General features: G+C 43.6%; 1 pseudogene; it reads right to left on the bottom strand.

Moving 5' to 3' along the window:
- Window positions 1–14567: 14567 nt before the first annotated feature.
- On the bottom strand, window positions 14568–16309 carry LOC114626900 (annotated as a pseudogene).
- Between the last annotated feature and the right edge of the window lie 1232 nt (window positions 16310–17541).

The raw sequence follows: 17541 nt of genomic DNA on the forward strand, positions 1-17541 counted from the left end.
AGAGAGAGAGAGAGAGAGAGAGAGAGAGAGAGAGAGAGAGAGAGAGAGAGAGAATCCAAAAGACACTGTAGTAGTTCAACTCCAGGTGACTTTATTATGAGAACCTCATATATGGACAAGTATCAGGAATCACTCTGAAGAAACAAAAAGTAATTCACTCTAGAGAGTTCATGTTCACTGGCTTCCTAAACTAGGCCTACTCTAAAGATCCAGATCCAGAATTCTGAAAGAAAGCAGCACTGTCACTTAATCAGCACTGACACAATGATTCCAGAATGCTTTCCACCTGTAACAGTAGGTATTTGCTCCAAATCAAGTTACCTATTACCTGTCTTCTCTCAGCCGTTAGACCCAAGGCTTCCAGAGGACAGAAAACACATCCACCTTATCCTATCTATCTCCAAAGTGTACGGCTCAAAGATATGTGTTTGCAATGAGTCAAAAATTTTATACCTTTAGCTCTGGGAGAACTGTCTGACAGCGGTGGTGGTTTAATTACAGCACTAGGGAGGCAGAGGCAGGTGGATTTCTAAGTTCTAGGCCAGAGTAGTCTACAGAGTGAGTTCTAGCTCAGCCATAAAATCATTTAAAGGTTACTTCTAATGGTATTTTAAAGACAAAAAGTTAAAACTTACAACCTTATATGAAGACTACCCAGATGCTAACTCCTTATGACGAATTATTCAAACACTGATTTCATTACAACAAAACCTATAAACTAGACATGGTAGTTGATGTATGTCCACAATTCCAGCCCAGGGCAGGAGGTCACAAGCTTAAGGCCCGTCTAGGCTAAATAAAGAGACCCTGTCTCAAAAATTAAAATATAAAACCACATCTTTAGAAAAGGCAGCAAAACTTGCTCATTCAAGCAGTATTATTTCTGGTAATACTGTAAAATGCTTTACTACTTAACACTGAATTTCTGTTTCATGAACTTAGCCCTGAAGCTATTTTTACACATAGAAAATGAAATCACATACAATCATTTATAAGCAATGAAAGGACTTTCCCAGTCATACCTTACTTTTTAGACCAGGAAAAGATATATAATTAAAGTAAGTCTTAGAGAATGACAAAAGGTCAATTTTCACATCAAAACCAGAAACCACCAGTTTTCAAACACAAAAACTACACGAAAGTCATTTAGCTGTGGTGAAGCCACTGGTCGCTTTTATACTGCAGACAAAGAACAGAAATACACAGCAGAAGACCTCTCGATTATCCACTAACCTGCTCCATCCTAACAGACTAACCCAGCATCCTGACCAACTAACAGACAAAACAAAGACTATGGTATCTGCCAACTAAAATTTTAAAAGCTTAATATGAAATATGCACAATTAAAGGTTAAAAACATCTTAGAAAAGTTGTAAATGTTTTAGTCAGTCGTTTTTGTTGTTTTGTGTGTATGTGGTAGGTAGGGGTTTAACTCCGCCTTCAGCTATATCCCAGCAGTGGGATGTTCAAATGCTTAATACTACCAGTAGAGGTCTACAGTGAATGGAACTGTGACTTAATTTCTTTTCCTGATCCCATGATAAAATACCCTGACAAAACAACTTACTGGAGAAAGGATTTATTTTGGCTCACAGTTCAAAGGCACAGTCCATCATGGCAGAGAATTCAAGCTGTAAGATTTTGGTGCAGGTGATCACATAACATTCATCATCAGGAAGAGAGAATGCATGGTGGTGCTCAGTTCCCCTTTTCTACTCTACCGACGAGGATCCCAGCCAAGGAATGGTGCCATCCACACTAACATTAACAATCATAAACCCTGCCCCTACAGACACACAAAAACTATCTGCTTCTCAATGATCCCAGATGTGGAAATTTAAGGTTATAGAAGAGAAAGACCACATACAGAAAAATATTTAAACACAGCTCTATGACAGCAAATCAGTATGAGTGTCTTCAATATTCTAATAGGAAAATACATAGCTGGCAGTATACAAAGCAGTGAAGACAGGCAAACACCTGCATTTGAATGCCAACTTTTTTCAGACAGTAGCTCTTAAAATTTAAGACTCAATTTTCGTATCTGTAAAATAGGGAAATGCTCACTCAGTTTTGAGTATAATCTTAGAAGTGACAATTTTCCTATATCCAGGCTAGCTCCCAAATAACGAAACAGATGAATAAGATTTATTTAATTGAGGGCTGGTGAGATGGCTCAGGGGTTAAGAGCACTGTCTGTTCTTCAGGAGGTCATGAGTTCAAATCCCAGTAACCACACAGTGGCTCACAACCATCGGTAATGAGATCTAAAGACAGCTACAGTGGACTTTGGGCCAAAGTGACTGGGAGCAGGAGCGAGTGGGTCGGAGCCAGAATGAGTGGGGCACAGAGCGAGTGGGAGCTGGAGCAACAGGGAAAAGGGAAGGGAGAAAATTTTATTTAATCAAGCTTTATGGCACAATAGCTGAGCAGTTATTAATCTATTTTATTCCTCTAAGCTCATCGGGCTACCTCCCAGCCAAAATCCCCAAGATAATACTTGTATTTTAGTAATGATCTTGCTCTCTGTGATCCAGATGTGTTTGTTCTCATGGTGTCCCTCCAACCCTTTCCTCAGGGCAAGTCTCTTCTTCTTCCTCCTCCTCTTCCTCCTCTTCTTCCTCTCCTCCTCCTCTTCCTTCTCCTCTTTTCCTCCTCCTCCTCTTCCTCCTCCTCTTCCTCCTCTTTTTCCTCCTCCACCTCTTCCTCCTCTTCCTCTCCTTCCCTTCCCCCCACCTTGGCTGACTGGGATCAGAAGTCCAGCTTTTATTGACAAATCAGGGAATAAATGGGGAGCAATGTTTACACAACATGGAAACTCTTAGAATAAAAGCATTACAATGCCATGCCCAATTGCAACCAGACATAGAAATCAGCAGAGGCATAGAAACCAGCATTTAAATAATACAAGGATAATCTTTACACAGTGTACAGTAACATTACTCTTATAGCCAATACAAAAATGCAGACAGAAGAGACTGGTACACTGCCTCAAACACTCTGACTGCTCTATAAGTAATACTTTTATTGGCCACTATAAGTATTATACTAATTTTCCAAAATACACATTTTCTCCTAAGAGTTATGAGAAAATGTGTGTACACTGATAGGAACGATATCCAATGGTAAGATTAAAAAACACATGTTGAAAACGATCAATTATAATCAGTGTGGCGGTTCCTCAGAAAATTGGACATAGCATTACCTGAGGATCCAGCTATACCACTCCTAGGCATATACCCAGAAGATGTTCGAACATATAACAAGGACATATGCTCAACTATGTTTATAACAGCCTTATTTATAATAGCCAGGAACTAGAAAGAACCCAGACGTCCTTCAACTGAGGAATGGATTCAAAAAATGTGGTATATTTACACAATGGAATATTACTCAGCTATTAAAAACAATGAATTCGAGAGGTTCCTAGGTAAATGGATGGAACTAGAAATTATCATCCTGAGTGAAGTAAGCCAATCACAAAAGAACACACATGGTATTCACTCACTGATTATTGGATATTAGCCCAGAACCTTGAAATGCCCAAGATGCAACTCACAGGCCACATGAAGCTCATGAAGAAGGAAGACCAAGTGGGGGTGATTCAGTCCTTCTTAGAAGGAGCAACAAAATACTCAAGGGAGCAAATATGGAGACAAAGTGAGGAACAGAAACTGAAGGAGGGGCCATTTGAAGACCTTTCCACCTGAGTATCCATCCCATGTGCAGTCACCAAAGGTAGATGCTGATGTGGAAGTCAGGAAGTACATGCTGATAAGAGCCTGATATGGATGTCTCCTCAGAGGTCTTCAAGAGTCTGACATATTCAGAGGCAGATGCTCACAACTAGCCATTGAACTGATAATGGGGTTCCCAATGGAGGAGTTAGAGTGAAGGCCATTGGAGCTGAAAGGGTTTGTGGCCCCATGAGGAGAACAACAATACCAACCAACCACAGCTCCCAGGGTCTAAACCACCAGCCTGGGAGCACTTAGGGAGGGTTCCAGGGCTTCAGCTGAGTAAGTAACAGTGGAGGGCCCTGCTGGGCATAGGTGGAAGAAGAGATCCTTGACCTCATGAAGGCTGGATGCCCCAAGGGGTGGGAATTAGAGGGTGGGGAGGTGGGAGTCGGGGGGTAGGTAGGGGTTACATCCGCAGAGAAGAAGGAGGGGGGGTGAAGGGATGGGGGTTCCTGGGTGGGTGGGGGATGGGGTAAGGGGATAATATATGAAATGTAAATAAAACATTCAATAAAAAAAAAGAAAATGATCAATTGTATAATTCTGCTTTTGTGTAAAAAAGAAAACTATATACGCATACAGGAAAGAAAATATTTAAAATTGCTACTTATGGGTTAAAATGAGATTAATAAAACTTACAATTCTATACAGTTAACTACAAACTACAAAATGTATTTTTAAAATATGTTTTAAAAATAAAATGGTTTAAAGATAATGTGACAAAAAGAAACACATATTTAGGGAAAACATTTAAAGTTATACATAGCTCACAGTCATGACGTAAAAGAACATGCCATATAGTAGACAGCAACTTCAAAGGAATGAATTTTTATACTAGTGAGTCTTTCTTGGCCTCATAAACAAATGTTTTTAATGAAAATACTCTTTCTTGTAAACAAATCCAAAATTTGGCCTCCATTTTACAATCATATTGCACTTGATGGTGTTCAAAATTCAATCAAACTCGGCTCACCAGCTCTCTGACTGATACAACACCTCTAGGCAGTGCCCCTACTGTTCTGGTATGGGTGCACTGTGGTATTGTGTCTATACTCACCAACGGCATGGAAATAACTTATCAAAGTATCTGGGTAATAGAAAAGACTATTACACAGAGCCTTCATAAAAGAGATGTACTGATGTGACCCCCAATATGTTTCTTGATGTAGAGAAAATATAAAAGGCAAAACGAACAACAATCAATTCAGACAAATGAAAAACTATGCTTTCAAATAATAAACTTGAGGGGGAGGGGGGGACTAGAAAGATGGCTCTGCAGTTAAGAGCACGAACTGCTCTTCTGTAGGACCCAACTTGATTCCCAGCACCTACAAGGACCAGCTCACAACTGCCTATTAGTCTAGTTCCAGAGGATCCAACGTATTCTTACAGACAACCACACATACTCTCCCTCCCTCTCTCCCTCCCTCCCCCTTTCCCTCTGTTCCCCCCCCCACACACACACACAAAATCTTAAAAAGTAACAACTAAATCACACTTTTATTTCTAAAGCTAAACAAGAAATATTAAAACTAGTCTATACAAATATAACATAGTTTATAAGCAACTTTACATCTCATTTTCCTGGCAATCCAGTTAGGTAGGAAAGGTACTGCTCCTGCTTGCCTGTGGCCCCCAATTTATAGATATATGTACAGTTGTAGAACCATGAGTCATACTCCCAAATCCTTGCCTTCACATGAAAGCCCTTTCTTCATTCATCTCACATGATGTATTAACTTTCAGACAATTTGTTAAGGAGCACATTTCTTAACTCTATGTGCATTCACCCCAAAAATATATGACCTCTTTTCTACACAACTCAGGAAAAGTCAATTATCCTTCCACAAATGACAGAGCCGACAAATATTAAAATGACAGGGTATCTAAGAGAATGATGAAGTTCATGAAGGGTCAGAAAATCCATGAAGAGTGGCTGAAAAGGAATGGAGAGAGAATGGAACAACTGTCACACATGCATATCCTACACAAGAATCTGCCACCAAACACATAAAGGAATCTTGTGCTTTGGCCCAGGAGTTCAAAAATAGCCAGACACAACTCAACAAGCATTTGCTGGTTATCTAACATCCTAGTGCTTCTATTACTGCGATAAGTACCATGACATGACCAAAAGCAACTTGAGAGAAAAGAATTAATTTCATCTTACAATTTCCAGGTCATAATCTGTAACTTAGGAAAGTCAGGGCATGAACTCAAAGCAGGAACCTGGACTCAGGAACTGAAAGAGACTATGGAGGCATGCTACTACTGGCTTGCCCCTCATGGCTTGCTCAGACAGCTTTCTTATATGAGAGAATGCCACCCATCCCACCCCACCCCCAACTTGCCTACAGGCCAATCTAATGGAAACATTTTTCTCAACTGAGTTTTTTTGTCTTTCCAGATGACTCTAGCTTATGTCAAGTTAACAACAAACTAAACCAGCACAATTAGTCTAATCAATGCTTCAGATATACCACAGATATAAAGGTAAGTCAAGTACCAATCCTCCAGAGGTTAAGACTATCAAAGGTGACAAGAAAATAAGTAATATAAAATGGAAAGTATTTTAAAAGCTACAGGAACAAGGAGAATGGCAACCATTAACTCTCTGGGGGAGAAGCCAACAGAAAAAAGTTTCTGATAAGACAGGAGCTAAAGAAGTAGGATGTAGCTTTAACAGGAGAGAAAGAACAGCATGTGCAAGAGCCTGAAGGCAGAAGCTCTGCAATTAATCTGGAGTGGGAGAACAAAGGGTACACATCAGAGGGATGAGAGGCGATGACTTTCAACTAGGACTGGTGGGGAGTGTTAAAGAACGCACAGGATCTCACAATCTCTATCCAAGGATTTTTAGAGCGAGAAACTATGGAACGCTTATTAACAAGACATTTTAAGGTGGGAGTTCCACCCTTAGAAACATGTTTCAGAAAGATTACTCCAATAGGAAGACACATCTAGAGGGTAACAGTTGAGGGAAAGAGATTTATTACAGTGTTTATTACTAGCTATTGCTAGTTCAGGTGTAGATAAAGATGAAAAGGTACAGACAGAAGAAATCCCTAGGAGGTAAAGATCAAACAGACTAAGGTCTTCTAGATCTTAAGTCAGGGGAGCACATGGACAAGGAGGGCTACGGCAGGTGATACAAGACAAATTTATGCAAACATTCTAACAGTGTCAGAGACCTGGCCAGGGACTGGTTCACTGCCACTGAGGAAAAGGGATGGAGGAAGAGGAGGAAAGAGGGGCCAGTGTGAGTCTGCCTTTGGACCTGCATCAATGAAGGTACCAAGTGGCGAGAGGGGGAGGACCACTAAGTCAAGCGATACATGTTGACGCTGATAAAGACAAGGGAAGACCTAAAACTTAAGAGTGGGAGAGTGAATATTATTCTAAATGTGAGGCAAGATTTTCTAACAGACATTATTAGAAACAGAAACAGACCACCTTAGGAGGTAATGTGTCGAATCAAGTAAATGCCTGTCAGAATGTGTGGGGTCCTCTATGAAGAATGTCAACTGAGAGCATTTGCAATTCACAGGGTGCTCAGTCAATTCGTCTCCTCCAAGGAGCGCCACAAAGCTTTTCAGTGACCAGCCTTCCTTTCCTAAAGCCTGACTGTGTGCTTACTCATTTCCCATCCTTCACCACTGCTCACCACCTTCTATCATAATCTCATTTGCTTTTCTCTCTTCTTCCACGTGTCCAAATGTCTGTCATAAGAGGGCAAAACACTCATTTGTTCTGTTCCCACACATCTATTTCTCTCTTACTACTGAATAGCACCTCTCTCCTACCAAAAAGAAAAACCAAAAACCAAAAAACCAAAAAACAAAAGACGTCAAGTCTTTCATTCTTCAAAATAAGCAAACAAATTAACAACTAACCAATGATATCTGATTTACAGACAGCCTGATCCAAGACTGCTTACTCAGCTCTCCATCCCTGATCTCTTCCACAGCTCAGGACAGAACAGGTCACCCCCTGCTCACTGCAGTGATTTTTTTTTTAAATGATACAGAGGGGTTAACAAAATAACAAAAATAAAAAGGAAAAATAAAAAGGAACAAAAATAAAAAGGCCTATGTGGGAGACTCAGACCAGTGCTCTAGACTCTATTCCACTACTAATGAACTGGAAGCCTTCTAACCTCCACCCCATCACCATCTCAGATATGAAAAACCCTGGCACTGGCTAGGTAAATCATGCCAGCACACACTTTCCCAAAACCTACCCTCCTTTGCAGTGCTTATCACAATCACTTAGCTATGCAGTTCGTAGTTGAGTAGCTATTGTCCCTACCTACACACTGGACTGCCAACTCCATACAGGCAGAGAACAAATGTCTCCCATCTCATCATTGCAAAATAAAAACCCACTAATTGAATTCATGCTGAAATAGATGTTAAGATCCCTTTCTAAGTGACTGCTTTCATGGGCCTCCAAGCCTGAGGAACTGAGTTCATTCTCCAGGACCCACATGCTGGAAAGAGAAGTGACTCCTCCAAAGATGCCCTCTGACCATCACACAGCGTGCCATGGCACAGGCACAGGCACACATGCACAATAGATGATAGATAGACAGATAGATAGATAGACAGATAGATAGATAGACAGATAGATAAAATGTAAAACTAATTTCTAAATTCTAGTATTGTTTAGCTTTTTTTTTTTACCTTAAAAAGTCACTGGCAAAACTTTAAACACAAACTCCAGCTATGATCTCAGGTACACACATCATCAGCTGTATATAAATTTATTTTACTCTTAAATTCTTAAATTAAGAGGAATTAATTCCAAAATCTTTACATTTCTCTTGCCCATTCTCATGAAAAGAAACTATTCAGGTACTTAAGGGTCTGAAAACTGTGCCCCAAACTTTGAAAAAGATAAATGTACAAATGCCTGTCACATTAACGATCCTAACTTAACATTAACACTGTTGCTTAGCAGTTTAGGTAATATATACTGGTGTGGATTTAAAACTGTTCTTTAAACACTGGCAAGTTGTGAGCTCTAAACACATACACACAAGATGCAAAATTCCAAACTTTTATCTGCAAATCACACTGCGATGTGATTTTAATGATTTCCTAACAATCAGAGGGAAACATGAACATGTTTTGAGTTTAGCAATTACAAGGTTGGCATTGCGTCTGATCAGGTGACCTTCATGTGTAAAATTTTAAATCTCAAAGTGAGTGAAAAAGTTTTGTCAAGCTGTATGGCACACCACCTTAGGCAAACAAGGTTAGCAAAGCACAGGTCAATTTGCTCTTCAAGTGCTGAGTGAGTCCTGCTCCTCAACTATCAGAGGCTTGGCGATGTGTCAACTGGCACCCTTAAATAAGTAAGAATGCAGGTGATTCCAGGAATGCATGAAACACACGCAGAAAAAAAAAAGATGCTGAAAATATGTTTGTATATATTGTCACTTAGAGACAATTAGACAAATATTTAAAATCCCGATGCCTGAAATTTTTCATAAGTTGAGGGTGGGTTACATTGCAATACAGTCAAATCCCTAGTAAAGAGGCACTACTTCACAGAATCACTTGGAGCCGCTCTCCAAGGCGTCCGCAAGGCTAAGTCAACACGACTGATCTGATCATGAGGGGGTTAGTATGCTCCTTAGCACCCCCTCTCCCGAAGACTCGGGCTCCAATCACTGAGCAAAGAGTCCCTCGAGATCCGACAGCGCTTCCCCGGGACTTCAGAAGCTGGGCAACCCATGGCTGAGGGGGATGGGGGGCGAGGAGAATGAATTCAGGCCCCCCTCCTCCATCCCTTCCTGAAAATTAATGAATTGGCCGTACGATTGTTTATCTAATGAGGTGTGTAGTGGCCTCTACTGGTGCTTGTGTGAGCACAAGAATGTCCCACTCTTACAAGTGGGATGAGCCTGGGGGAGGGGAAAGAGGCAAGGGGGTGAACCTGCCTCCCGGTACAAAGCGCAGAACTGGACCCCAGAGCTCCGGGCCCGACCCCGGAGGCGCCCCTCCCCGGGTGGGACCCCCTCCTGCCTGCTCCGCTTTCAGCCACGCGAGACCCTTTTCTCTCCGGCAACGGGAACCGAGGCGGAGAAGTTCCCGCACGTTCCCCTCTGGATCCTAAACAACAACAAAAAACCCACCGCAGCGGCCGCGGGAGCCGGTGCCGCGCCCCAGCCAGCCCCACGGCGTCCCGGGCCCGGCCCCGCTTACCTGCAGACTGCGGCGGGGAGCCGCTCTTCCCGGCCGCGGCGCCAGACGCCGGGCGCCCGAGCAGCAGCAGCGGCAGCAACAGCAGCAGCGGTGGTGGCGGGCAGCAGCGCCGGGAGGAGGAGGTGCTGAGGAGTCGCCCGGCTTCGCGCTCCGCCGCCATCTCTACCCCACAAGCGGCGGCGGCGGCGGCGACAGCGCCGCGGAGCGCTCGCGCCCTTCCCTCAGCGCGCCTCAGCCGGTCCCTGCGCCGCCCGCAGGCTCGGCTCCAGCCCGGCCCGGCCCGGCCCGCGCGGCTCCCTTGCGCGCCCAGGGGGAGAAAGACTCCGGGCGCCTCCCTCCTGCAGCGGGGTGGGGAGGAGAGCAGAGAAGGAGAGTCAGTACATTCCGGGCGAGAGCTGGGGGGTGGCTCGGTCTCTCCAGGTTCCAGGCGCCGCCACCCGCCGCCGACTCGGGCTCCTCACGGTAGAGCGAGGGGGGCGGAGACCGCGGAGTGGGGGGCGGGCGCCGGAGCGCGCAGTGCCGCGCACGCTCGCAGCCGCGCACGCGCGCCTCCCCTCCCCGCGAGCACCCTCTTCGCGCCCCGCGGCCTGCCGGGCTCCAATCCCGGCGGTCGCTTCGCGGGCAGCCGCGGCGGTGGAGCCGAGCTGGCGCAGGGGGCAGGCGGCGGGCCCGCTCCCCTCCCCCGCCTTGCTCTCCGGAGCCGGGCACGGGCTCCGGGGCGCGCGCGCCGGGCGCTGCTGCTGGCGTCAGGGAAACCCCGGAGAAGCGATCCGCCTCCTCGCCTCCTCGCCTCCCGCCTCCCGCTCCTCACCCGAGGGAGAGATTTCCCCCTCACCTCCGCGGACCGCTTCAAAGGATACGGAGAGCTGAGGCTGAGCCGCACGGACGTCCGAGCTGCTCACGGAGGCCGCGAGCCTGCGCGCACCTCTCTGCCCCGGGCCTCTATATAGGGCCTCAGAGGAAACCGAATGGCCTCCGGGAGGAAACCTGGGTTCGCCAAGGGTCGGCGCACGGATTTATGTGCTCGCCAAAAACAATAGCGGGCCGCTCGGCTCTTGCAGGGGACCTGGCGCGGTTCCCGTGGGAGGGGGCCGACCGCACTGCGCCGACCTCTGGCTTCCTCTCGGGCGGTACCCGGCCCGCCTGGACCGTGGTGCCCCCGCGTCCCCACCGTGACACTCGGCCCCGGCTCAGACAAAGGTGCGGAGAGTCCACTCCATCGCCTGCCCAGGCCAGGACCCAGCCCCGTGACTCAATCTCCCCGGGGCTAATTCTCTGCAGCCACTGCAGCTTTTTACCTAGGCCCTGAACGGTCACTTTGCAATTTTGTACCTGGGATTCAAAGTGTCTCTCGACAGTTAACACGCGGGAATTGGCTTTTCTACCGCCTGGTACTACTGGGGACCGAGCTACCCAAAGTTAGGAGACAGCAGGCGAGAGTGTCCATAAAGTCATGTTGGGTTGTTGATACGAGTTGGATTTGTATTTGCCCTTCTGCGGATAGTCAATATCCAAGATGTGTTGTATCCAGCAGAAAAGAGTTATTTCTTTTTCTAACACACACACCGTGCCTTCTCTAGTAACTTCCTATTTTATTATTTTATTCCGAAGTTCCAAAATAAACAATATATAAGGCATGGATTGGTGTAGGCAATGAAGAACTCAGAAACCTCATTAAAACAGTGAAATTAGGAGCCCTCCCTTCCCCCTGGCTCTTTGAAACAATTGGTTTAAAAGAGCAAACAGTCGCTTGTTGTTTTCCACTAGGGAAACCATTTAAATATCTTGTTTTGGTTAGAGTTATTAACCAGAAAAAAATATTTCCTAAATACCCCTGATGACCTGTTAAATTAGAAATAGATTACCTCCCAATTACTTCACAAGTATTTGCTTAATTAACCTTTAATAATCACATCGTTATTCAGTTTTCTGAGATAATTGATGAGAGAAGCTCTTTGGAAACTATAAATTGCCTTGCAAATGTTAATTTTGGGCTATCTAAGACAGAGGGACTTTTTCATTATATTAAAATTATGTATAATGTGACTTCTAAAATGAAGCTTACATTTATCTCCAATCTTGAAAAAAAATAAGAGTTATAGCTAATAAAATAGCACACCGATTTTCATGTATGACTTCTGTGAACCGTCTCATTAATTTATCAGCCTACTGTGTATATTGAGTTTATATTAAAAAGTTTAAAGCACTTTCTGTAAGATAGAATGACTAAATCATATATTTCTGACTTGTGATTAAATCGAAATTTTCATAAAAGCCACTCTATAATAAACCACTAATAGAGGAGCTGCAGACTTAAAAAAGGTGCAGGTTCTAAATCAACTGGCGAGTCAGACTATAAAGTAACCCAGGCTCATGCTTCAGATCCTTTACTTCATCTCAGTGTTAATGTCATCGTTGATAGCGCTTTCATAGAATCATCATTCTGAGTCATTAACCTGCCCTTTGTTTAGTAAGACATCTGAGAAAAGGGTCTTCACCTCTATGACAAAATTTTCAACAAATACCTAAGTCTTCATCTATGCTTCTTAGCAAAATATTTTTATGAAGGTCTAAGCTAAGAGATAGAAAGCTGCTGCTGAAATTAACATTTTTTTTTTCTTTTCAGCAAAGTTAGAAAAGGAGGCCCATTTTCAAGGAATAGTGCACAAAGAAACTGTAGAGCAAAGAAAACAGAGTTGCCATTGTATGGGAGTGTAAGTCACCAAATTGCAAGCCAAAAATAACTAGACCAAATACTCTTGTGAAATGTATTCTAAGCATGTTTTGATATAAAAATTAAATGAAAACTTAAATCCTATGAATTGAAAAACTTGGTAGGAATCTTACTCTCTGAAGTAAAAAGGATTATTTTTCAGCATTAGGAAGGCAAGAGTTCAGTGCTTTAATTACTGCCAGTTACAAAAATCCGCAACTCATTCCCTGACTACATCTCAGTGTCCAAGGAGAAGAGAGCTAGCTCCTGAGTAGCTAAGCCCAAGAGAGAACATAGCACATTTCAACTAGGATTTTCCCCATGTCTTCAGAACATGATTAACTTCTGCACAGATACTGATATTTTTACATTTGCCCTTTACATTTTTTTTCTCGCCTTTTCTCTTTCAAAGGCCACTTATTCTAGGGAGCTATCTCTGATTAATTCTAATTATGAAAAATAGGTGCTTCTTAAGGACAAACCAACACAGTATTAATTTTGTTCATGACATGTGACTTAGTCAATCACTTATCTTCAGTCCAAGAACTATTAACTTGACAAATACTAAGACCTGAAGACCTGACTATTTTTCCTTTTTTTTTTTTTAAGATTTATTTATTTATTATATATGAGTACGCTGTAGCTGTCTTCAGACACACCAGAAGGGGGCATCAGATCTCATTACAGATGGTTGTGAGCCACCATGTGGTTGCTGGCATTTGAACTCAGGACCTCTGGAAGTGCAGTCAGTGCTCTTAACCACTGAGCCATCTCTCCAGCCCCTGACTATTTTTCCATTGAAAATTTGACTTGCTAAGTCCACAGGCACACAACCACCGCCATAAGTACCTGTGCCCATAAAGAAGAAGGCACTGAACTAAACGCAGATACCTGTTTTGCCAGGTGTTGTGATAAGTGCTGGGATGACAAAATTATTGATTTGTTCACTTAACATTTATAAAGCGCTTATAAAAAAGACATTTATAAGTGTCTCAGATCCTGCCCTGCGTTAAGTGAACACAGGAATGAGCCCGGCTGACAAGAGTTCGCAGTTTAGCAGAGAAGATAACAATAATAACAAAGAAATGTGAAGGCTGTTCCGCATAGTAAGGAAAGATAAGGCATCTGGGGAAACAGAGTGTAACATCACATTTCACTAAATGGGGGCCGGGAGGAGGTGATCCCTGAAAATGGGTTAGCACTCTGCAGTAGAAATTGCTCTCAAGTTAACATCTTAGAAGAATCACTCGGGCTACTTCTCGGAAGTTTAAGTGGAAGGAAGACAAAAGAAGAAAATCAATTCAGGTTTTATTATTCTACTGTGGGGAGCAGATGATGGTGGCCTGAAGTCAAGCAGAGGGAATTAAGAGACTTCCAACAGAGAAGAGGGTTTAGGAGAGATAAACAGACAGACAGATAAATAATGGGTGTCAGGGGAGAGGAGATGTTGGTGACTTGAGTTTTAGCTTGGGCAGTTGAATAAATACAGAGGCAATGGCTGAGAGACCCAGATAGGTTGGGGAGGGTTAAATTTAACTGTAGGTAAGTTGGAGTTCCATTGGATGTTCAAATAGAAATCTCGGTAAACAGTTACCTGGGTCTGGAGTTTAACAGGAAGATAGAGCCGTAGAGATGAATCATTAGCAAATACCATTGTATACTGAATTTTTAGGGTAGTCCCATTTTTCCAGTTAAAATCTAAGAAGATTTTGTGGCCAATCTACATATATAAACAGCTATAAACTAAATTACCAGGGTTCTACTATATCATTAGTGTATTAATTATACCTCAAATACTTTGTCGTGTGTTAATATTATGAAGATACAACCTTTTTTGTTGTTTTTCTTTAAAGTGTATTCATAATAAACTTTAGATAAGTTTAAATAAAGTTATAATCTCCAACTTCACTGAGGTGGCTGAGCACGTCCATGACAGAAGCCTCTAAACTGGAATTCAGTTGCCGAGCCAGCCCCAGCCTCAGCCTCAGTTTTCCTGTCAGCTCCAGGGGGCACAGCACTTCTGTAGTGTCTCTGTCTGCCTCCCCTGTTGGGAATCTTGCAGGCCACACACCCTCTGGACCTTTGGTCAGAGGCCTGCCAATCTCAAGACAGCTTCGGTACAGGGTGGCGGGCAAGATCTTCAGAGGTAGGTACAGGTAATCTCCGAGATACTAGATGCCCCTATTTGTACGGTACCAGTAGAAATGTCTCCAAGCAAACTGCTCCTTCACGTAGCCTGGAGACTTGAGAGACTGCATAGGCTTCATTACGTAAAGGTTGGGCACATTCTTGTCTGCCAGCTCGGGTATTTGGGCATGTAGACATCCTTTTTGGCCACCATCACGCCTTCCTTTGAAAGAAGTTCATAGATAGTAATCTGATTCTTCTTAGGCATCAGCAACACAGCGGCTGCAGGGCGTGAGGTAGAGGCTGGAAAGGAAACGAAGATACAACTTCTAAAACAATTTTACTGAAACTCCCTCTTCCCAGTACTTCTGTCATCTCTGATGTAGCTTTCCAGTCTGTGGTGGTTTGAATGACAAACGTCCCCCATAGGCTTAAGTATTTGAACACATGGTTCCCAGTTAGTGGTACTATTTGTGGAAGTTACAGAACCTTTAGGGAGTAAAAGTCTTGGTGGAGGAGGAGCCCACTGAGGATGGGCTCTGAGTGCTGGTTGCCCTGCCCCATTCCCAGTTTTCTCTTTCTGTTTAGTGTTTGCAGTTAAAGATGTAATCTCCCTGCTTTCTGCTCTGGCCACCTGTTACTGTGGCTTCCCAGTGGCTGTGGACTCTCCCTCTAGAGCCGTAAGCTAACAGAAACTCTTCCATAAGTCACTTTTTGCCTGGAGCACAAAGATCCTTGAACTCACAGATAAACACCGGGGAAAACAGGAATGTTAAAAAAAAAGGCAGGGTTGTTTCTTCAAAGGAAGAGATGTATAACCTGTTTTCCACCCAGAAGGCTGGGAACAGAGGTGGTTTATAGCCCAGATGACCTCTGCACTATCTGTATGACCTAGACCACACCAGATCCCCCCCTAGGCCCTTTAGATAACACATGTAGCCTATCTATAGAACCCATCTCCATGGAAGAAGTGACACGTACTTTGAGGAGAGTTTCAGTGTAATTAGACCTCATTGTACATGCAGGATGATGGTGTTACACCAGGAAACTTCTTTTTTCTAAATTGTACTGTATTTACATATGTAAGCCTAAAATAGACCACCCGCGTCATACTCTAGAAGTTTGAGGCAACAGCAGCTACCGAGTCATGTTGAACCAGATTGTCTTCCTGCCTCACCTGGATTATTACTCGGCTGGCCATGGTGTTTGCAGAGCCCCTCACCCAGGAACATGTGGTGTCACAGGCATCAAGGGAAGAAGACGTTTCAGGGATGCGTGAGTGACCCATAATGTCTTGGGCTCTTAGACTGAGAGACCTGAAAACCACCTATTGGTTTTATAAGTGTGTAAGTATAAATAAACTACCTCAGTGATAAGGTAGATGGTCAAGGCAGCCTCACTTAAGTGGAAATGTGTCCGAAAATAAGGCTATCTGATGACTTACTCTTGTTCATGAGTGTCAGCAACCTCTTGAGGCTTACTTGTAATTGGAAGAAAGACTTCATTAAGCTGGAATGCATCGTATTAGAAGAAATGTGGTTTTAAATGCTGTTGGAAGCAGGAAACAGAGAAGGAAATCTAGAAGATTCTAAAGGGAAAGTGATAATAGCTTTGGAAACAGTGCAGTAGATAAGCCTGTGACTGTGACTCGGCCAGGCCCTCAATTTCTGATCTCAGTGGTCTCAAGCAACTACCAATAGGCAAAAACTTCACAGCACAGTTACAGCCTGGTCCTGTGGTTTCCAGACAGCTTCCACCTGTATTTGAACACGTTTTGCTTTTGTGGCACCTTACTGAAACCCGAAATGAGGGAAAACATCCTGCTACCAGCTACCCCCTCCCCTAAAATTCTATCCTCAAAGCACACATAGTTAGAGCCCAAGAGACAGCAATCACAAAAGGCAGGTAACTGTTAGCAAAAACTTGCTTATTTGGTTAAATATAACTAAAACCCAAAATTCTGCCTTAAGAGAAAAAAAATTATTGAAAGGAAGGACCCTGCATATTTTCTTTACTCACAGAGTGTGCAAGTGTGTGCGCGCGCGCGTGCACACACACACAGACACACACACACACTTTCGACAGGATCTCACTATGTAGTTCCAGCTAGCCTGAGATTCTCTGTATAGACCAGTCTGGCCCCAAATTCACAGAGATCCACTTACCTCTGCCTCCCAAGTGGTAGGATTAAAGGCATGAGCCAAAGCCACCATGCCTATTTGGTCCTGTTGTCTTTAGACAATGGCACAGGTGGGCCTCAGAGAAGACTACTGAACTCTAAAGAATGCAGTCTTTGGGAGTCTTTTATCTTCGCACCTCCCTGTGCATGTACCAGAAAGCTTTACGCTTGCATAATGGCCCTTTCTGTGTCTAAGTCCACATGACAGTCAGTTACTACTGCCAATTTTCAAGTCACTCCACTAAAGTCTGATTCTGGATCAATAAGAAATACGTTTAGCACAGTTCATCTTCACACTTTCCAGTGCTGGTTATACAAAGTTCCCAATAAACAGATTCATGCCAAACCCTGTCTGCCCACCTGAAACCACTCGGGGAGGCCATTGAGTGGATACAGTAACATGGCAGCCCCCAACACAACCAAACAGTAAATGGGAGAAAGTATAATTCACAGAAACTATAGTCAAACGAACAGGAGACTACACAGCTGGGTTCTATTTGTTACTCTAGCCTAATAGACCAATCTGGTGCTTAATAAATATTTGTCTGAAGAATAAATATTTAGGGCTGATAT

The sequence above is a fragment of the Grammomys surdaster genome, unplaced genomic scaffold (genome assembly GCF_004785775.1).
Source record: "Grammomys surdaster isolate TR1022 unplaced genomic scaffold, NIH_TR_1.0 241, whole genome shotgun sequence".
NCBI lineage: Eukaryota > Metazoa > Chordata > Mammalia > Rodentia > Muridae > Grammomys > Grammomys surdaster.